We start from the raw sequence: 7,540 nt of genomic DNA, 5'->3' as shown, positions 1-7,540 counted from the left end.
TACCTTGTTGTGCATGTACCCCAAAGTAGTTCAGGCTGGATTGGCCTTCCATTGTTTTTCCTGGATGCATCAGGATAGAAACTATTTAAATTCACTTGTTGTTAGGGGTGGGGAAATTCATCTATTCAGAGAGGGGTGTGTGTGCATAGTATGTGCAGGTGATAGCGCTGAGCGGCTGGGAGCATTATTAGAAGTGAGGAGCTATGTACAACCCAAACCAAGCCGAGTCCCAGGTGACTAGATTCCTCTATTCCTGCCTGCTTCAAAGTGGGACTTGGATGATCAGCCAGTTGTTCTCGAGGACAGGACGAGGAGGAGGAGGAGGAGGAGGAGGAGGAGGAGGAGGAGGAGGTGGAGTCACATAGGAGGAAGCAGAGGAGCTCCATTCGGAGCAGTGGCAGCTGTGTCCCGGGTAGTGTGCTTCCGGCCAGGGACCTCAGGCCTGGGATGGTGGTGCAGGGTTGCCATCCTGGCACTTAGGTAGAGGCAGGAGGAGCAGGAGTTCAAGGCTAGTCTCTTACACACAGTGAGTTTGAGCCCAGAATGAGCTACATGAGATGCTGTCTGCAAAACCAACAAAAGCCAAACAACAAAGCCAAAAGAATCTAAAGGGTGCAGCCAGGCCCGGGGAACAGAGGGTCAATTCCACGTAAGAAAGGAGGGTGCTTGTGAAATGAATGAAGCCCAGGTTAGCTGGGATGTGGGTCTCCAAGTGCACGCTGGAAGGATGAGTTCATTCCTTTCTCTGTAACCTTTGCCCACATCGCAGCCACATCTTCCTAAGTCAGATGCTTCACTTGCTTTCTCCCCTTCAGTTAGAGGAGTGGGTGGAAGGAACCTACACTTGCTGTCTGGAGACAAAACCAGCTGTCTTACTTTGCTGTCACCAAATTTAATCATCATCCATCGCCTTTATACCTAGTTAAGGACAGTTAGGCTTTTTTTTGTAGGTTTCCATGTTTTCTCTTGAGAAGGCAGCATTCTGGACATGTTTTATTTGATGGCCAATAAATACCAATTAAGAAACATGACACCAATAACAGCAATAACAAAAAACAGTTGGTGGCAAGTTTAGGAAGAGAAGGGCTCAAGCCAGCAAGGACAGACTGCGCTGTGCAGTAATTTCCACCTACACTGAAGGCTGGGGAAAAGACACCAATCATTTCTCTTAGAAACACACACACACACACACACACACACACACACACACACACACACGAACACACGTTCATTTCTAAACAGCTGTGTACAGGAAGGAAACTTCCTATTGAGAAACATAAGGCATTTTTGTCCTTTAAAAAACAAAAAAACAAACAAACAAACAAAAAACTGTAGAGGCTGGGGATTAAAAAAACAACAGCACTTGCCTAGCACAATAAGACAAAGGTTTATTTTAGCTAGGCCTGTTGGTATACACCTATAATTTCAGCGTTCAGGGAAGGTGGGGGGGAGGGCTGAAACAGGAAGACTGTCTCTGGTTTGAGGCTAGCCTGAGCTACATAGGGAAATCCTGTCTTAAACAAAGAACTCCATAAACAAACAATACACATACCACCACCCAAACAACAAAATGGCTACTTAACTGATTATCCAGTCACACCCATGAGAGAAAACAGTGCTGAATTCCGTGCCTTAACCAAAGAATTAAAGCTTGGTGTCAATCAAACGCCTCTAATCTCTGTTCTCAGAAGGTGGCAGCCTCTGGAGCAGGAGTTCAGGGTCGTCTCCCACTTGATGTCGGTTTGAAAACAACCCGGACTATGGAAGACACAGCCTCAAAATGTCGCAGAGTAAATACACAGTAGCAGATCTTGACCCTCCTCTCTCCCTGTTGTCCAGTCACAGACTCTTTCGTTACTCACTTGGCTTTTTGTTGACACAGGGTCTCACTATGTAGCCCTGGTTGGCTTAGAACTTGCTTTGTAGCCTTCCTCTTGCCCTTCTTGTAGGGGCTAGGACCACAAGCACATGCTACTACCTCCGTGTTTGGCTTCATCTCGAGTCTGCCCCTCCTCACTTTAGCTTCAGTTTTGCTGCTAGGGTGATTAAAAAAAAAATCAAAAATCTCATCATGAGGAGCTAGAGAGATGGCTCAGTGGTTAGCAGCATTTGCTACACAATCATGAAGAGTTCCAGCACCTATGTGACAAGCCTGGCGTCCAGTGCATGCCTGTAACCCTAGCTCTAAGGGGGTGGAGACAGGAGGATGGCTGGGGCTTCCTGGCTTACAACCTAACCAAGAAAACATGAGTCTCAGCACAGGGGAAAGCCCACCTCAAAAGGAACAGGCAGACAATGACAGAGGAGACCATCCAAGCTTTCCTCTGACCTCTGTGTACACATGGGTGCCCTCATACATGCGTACTCACAGACAGACACACATGTGCAAGTGTTACAGTCGTCAGGGACACGATCCAGGTGAGGTAAGAATGAAACTCGGTCCAGCCTGACCTAATTCGTTGGTGCTGGGCCAAGCTTCTGGAGCCTGACACCAGGTGGTTTATTTTAGCCCTATTTAAACACAGCATAATTTTGGAAAAAAGTTTCCGGATGACAATTAACTCAGTCCCAAGTGTACAACAAATTTAAGACATGTTTACATCGAAACTCTTTACAAAGTATATATGGCTCCTTCCAGAAAGATGGGTTCTGTTGGCTCACAAACAAAGCTCGAGGTGAGGGTCCAGGGAGAATGGCTGAGGTGAACGTAATGCCTGTGGGAGTTAGGATCGGCCCGGCCCTAAGATAACACAGAAGTTACCTAGGCTGCTGTAAAGTACAAGGGACATCTCTCATAAGGATGGGTTTTGCGGATTGAGAAGCAATGCCCAAGATCTAGGTGAGGGAAATTCTGGGATAAACAAACAGAATATTCTGGGAAATTCAGGTGGAGCCTGGCTCTGCAGAGAGTCAAAGATCACCAGGTTGTAAACTACATCCATCCCCAGCGTTCCTGGAGGAAGACAGGTAAACATCTTCTTCCTTTGAGGAGATAAGCCTGTGTGTGTAACTTTCCTGGCTTCTCCAGCTCTTACCTGTGTGCCCAAGGACCTTTTGCTTTCTACACACACACACACACACACACACACACACACACACACACACTTTTAAAATGTCTTATCCTGGATTCAGGTGTTTTTGTATAGGCCTGAAATCCCCACTACTTGTGTGACTGAGACAGGAGGATCATGAGTTCAAGGCCAGCCTGCACTATATAGCAAGAATTCTATCTTAACAAAACAAAACAAAAAACAAGTAAAATTACATTTTGGGCTAGTAGTGTTCGGCCATGGTAGAGTGCCTTAGCATACTCAGGCCCTGAGTACAATCCCAGTGCCAAACAAAATGATTATTGATCCTCCAAATGGTAGAATCTATTAGCTGTGATTCCTGTCTGCAGAGAGTTTATAGCGTGTAATGATTAGCATTATCTCTTCTCTTTACCTCTGAATCTAATTTTTTTTCTCTATACTTTAGCTGTCTTTTCATTTCAGACAAGGCCTGTCACAGAAGAATGTCTGAATGAGACCAGTGTGTCTCCACCATGTTTAATTTTAGCTGATGAGTGTAGAATGTAGACAAAGCGCTATGACCTAGACTTTGTCTTAAGCCAGGCCCTTCCTCCTTCCTTATCTTGTTAATCTTTTTTTTTTCCCACAGCTGAGGCTAAGCAAAGCCTTCTGATGCCTGGTGACCCTGAAGAAAGCTCAGACAGACATGGAGGTTGATGACACTATTTAAAAATTATTTCTAATTATGTGTGTATGTGTGTGTCTGAGCACAAACTCACACAGGTTTGTGAATGTCAGTGCAGTGCCTAAGGAGGCCAGAAGAGGGCATCAGATACCCTGGATCTGGAGTTAAAGGCTGTTAGTTGTGAGACCAGACTGAGTTCTGGGAACTGAACTTGGGTCCTCTGAGAGAATAGTACATGTTCTTAATCACTGAGATAGCTCTGAAGCCCCACAAAGCATTTTTGAAAAACTCATACAGCACAAACATAGCTTACAGCTTTTTTTTTTTTTTTTAAGGTAAGATCTCACTCTGTAACTCAGGATGGCAACATGGAATTAAGTTACCATGAAACCCAGGTTGACCTTCAACCCATGGCAATCCTCCTGCCTCTGCCTCCCAAGTACTGATATTACAGGCATCACAAGCATTAGAGCCACCATACTTGGCTGTAATTCTAATTGCTTTTGAAGTGTCTAGCCCAGGCAGACCTTGAACTTGATCTATAGCTGAATTTAGATTAAATTTCTGATCCTCCTGTCTCCACATCCTGAGTGCTGGGATCACAGGCACACAGCATCATGCCTCATTTATGCAGTGCTGAAGATTGAGCCCAGGGCTTTGTGCATGCCAGGCAAACATGTACATACTTTATTTTCATTGATCTTTTCTCCCCATTTCCCCACTTCCTGCCTTGAACCTTCCTCCCAGAAGTAGTCCTCTTTCTATTCTCATGTTACTTACACCCCCCCCATCCCCTTCCTTAACCCTGCCGTGGTCCCCTTTCTAGTTTTATTATCTATATCCACACATATAGATGCTTACATACATCTATAAAAATTAAAATCTGGGATCCACACATGAGAGAGAACATGTGGTATTCATCTTTCTGAGTCTGGATTATCTCTTTCATTGAAATTTCTAGATCTACCCACTTTGCTGGAAATTTCATTTTCCCTCACGTGTGTGTGTGTGTGTGTGTGTGTGTGTGTGTGTGTGTATGCTTGTGCCACGGCATGTGTGTGGAAGTCAGAGAACGACTTGTGGGAGTCAGTTCTCTCTGTCTGTACTTTGGGTCCTAGGGGTTGAGCTCAGATTGTCAGGTGTGGCCTTTACCTGCTGAGCCATCTCCCCAATCCCCATCTTTCTATATCGCAGAATAAAATTCCATTGTGTATATGCACTTGTTCAGTATCTGTTCATGTCTATTGATGACATGTAGGCTGACTCCATTTTCTTCATATTGTGAATAGTGCAGCAATAAGATGCATATGGAAGTGTCTCTGTGATAGTATTTAGAATCCTTTGGGTATATTCCCGTGAGTGATACAGCTGATCATATGGTAATTCTATCATTTCTTTTTAGAGGGAGTCTCACTCCATAACTCTAGCTGGCCTGGAACTAGCTGTGTAGAGCAAGTTAGTCTCCAACTCGGAGGGATCTGCCTTCCTCTCCTCAGGAGTGGTGGGAATTAAAAGCATGTGACTCCATGCCTGGTTTGGGAGTTCTATTTTTAATTTGTTAGAAATCTCCACGCTGATTCCCATGGTGGCCGCACCCGTTTACACTCCCACCAACGCTGAATAAGAGTTCTTCTTCCCCTGCACGCTCACCAGCATCTCTTGTCACTTGTTTTCTTGTAGATAGCCATTTTGACTGGGGTGAGATGGAATCTCCAGGTCATTTTAACTTACATTTCACAATAGGGATACTTTCTGAGAAATAGATCATTCATCGATTTGATCATCGTACAAACATACTAGACAAATCTACATGGCATCCAACACACCGAAGCTACACAGTCCAGCCCATAGATCAGTTACTTTTCTAGTCACTGTGACCAAACACCAGACGAGAAGCAGTTTAAGGGGGGAAGAATTGGTTTTGGTTCATGGTTTGAAGGGCTACAGTCTATCGCAATGCGAAGGCAGAAGGAGCATGTGGATAAGGACTCCTCCACATCTTCACGGACCAGGAAGAAGAGTGTTCAACTGGAACGGAGGCTCGCTCTAATCCACAAGGTCTGTAACTCAACGTTCCACTTCCTGCGTTAGGCCTCACCTCCTGAGTGTCCCTCAAACTTCCAAAATGGCGCAACTGGCTGGAGACTGGGTGTTTGAACACATTATCTTGTGGAGGGCATTTCATTCCTAAACCATCAGAGCATTTAAGCTAGAGTAAGACTATCGGCATCACTGTCTTCCACCTCTACGTCTTGTCCCACAGTCAAGTCTTCGTGAAGACACTACACATGCAGCTGTCACCTCCTGTGATAGCTGTGTTTCTCCTGGAAACCTTCTTGGAGGACCTGCCTGAGGCTGTTTCCGTTACCTCCCGAAGTTTTGTTTTTAGGTCAAGGTTTTACTATGTATCCCAGGCTGGGTTGGAACTTCCTTTTCATCCTAATCTGGCTTTAAACTCACAGCAATCCACCTACCTCTTCCCTAGGTCCCATCAGTGTTGGGATTATAGGCATGAACCACTACACCCAGCTTTTCATTTTTAATAACTAGGAGTACCCTCTGAAATAATGATTATGAATGTTGTAAATACATAAGCCCATGACACAGTTGTCTACCACTGTCCAGTTTTCATACTCTCCATAATTGTATAAGCTCTACAGACTTCTACTGCCCTGGCAGTATGAGATTACTTACGTCAGCCTCATCACAAACACAGCAATGTGTCTGAACTCTGCCATTACGATAGTCTTAACATCACTAGATAATGGGAACTGCCTAGTTTATCACTGTTGTAATCTCAGGGGACCGGCATCCTACATGCTCTGTCTTCTGTGGACCAAAATGCTGTTAGGTGGTGCAGGACTGTGCTACTGTGCTTCTGTGGCTTCAAAGTCCACACCCTTAAATACTGATCTCGGAGCCTCCCCTCGACTAGAGGCAGATAGAAGCACACTCATGTAATCACCACACCTCTGGCACCTAACTCATACTCTCCCATCTCCTTTTTGTTGGCATGGATGAGTATGTCTGCTTCTAGATGCTGTTGATCCTTCACTTGGGCTCAGAGTCTCAGTCCTGTCAAGGATTTAGCACTACTACTTCCTCCTTTTTCTAGGGTGTCCTCATTTTGCCCCCACTGGAAATAAGCAAAATCATTTTCTCAGTATCTTCATCTATGTTTCTATTTGAGACAGGGTCTCACACTGAAATGCAGGCTAACTTGGAACTCATAGTGATCCTACTGCCTTAGCCCTCTGGGTATCTTCAACCTTAAGAGAAAACAAAAGAAACAAACAAACAAGCAAACAAACAAACAAAGAAAACTGCTATACAACCCAATCTCCATTTTTTTTTACCTTTTTAAAAAGATTTATTTATTATGTATACAGTGTTCTGCCTGCATGTATGAAGAGGGCACCAAATCTCATTACAGATGGTTGTGATCCACCATGTGGTTGCTGGGAATGAACTCAGGACCTCTGGAAGAGCAGCCAGTGCTCTTAACCTCTGAGCCACCACTCCAGCCCCTAATCTCCATTTCTAGATTATATATAAGCTCTTTCTAGTATTTTCGCAGCTGACATTACCTATCCATTGATATTCTATTACACCAGTTTTTTAAAGTCTCAGCAAAGTGGTGCTGGGTAGTTTCCTTTCTTTAAAAAAAACCCTACATTTTATTTATTTGTGTACATGCATGTATATTTGTATATACGGGCACAAGTGTGTACTACAACTTGCACATGAAAGTCCTAGGACAGCTTTCAGGAGTTAGTTCTCCCTTTCATCATGTGGGTCCCAGGGATCCAACGATGTTTAATATGCTACATCATGGATTTTGTTG

This window comes from Peromyscus leucopus, chromosome 2, assembly GCF_004664715.2.
Source record: "Peromyscus leucopus breed LL Stock chromosome 2, UCI_PerLeu_2.1, whole genome shotgun sequence".
NCBI lineage: Eukaryota > Metazoa > Chordata > Mammalia > Rodentia > Cricetidae > Peromyscus > Peromyscus leucopus.
The sequence above is the reverse complement of the archived record's forward strand: the minus strand, read 5'-3'. Positions refer to the sequence as shown.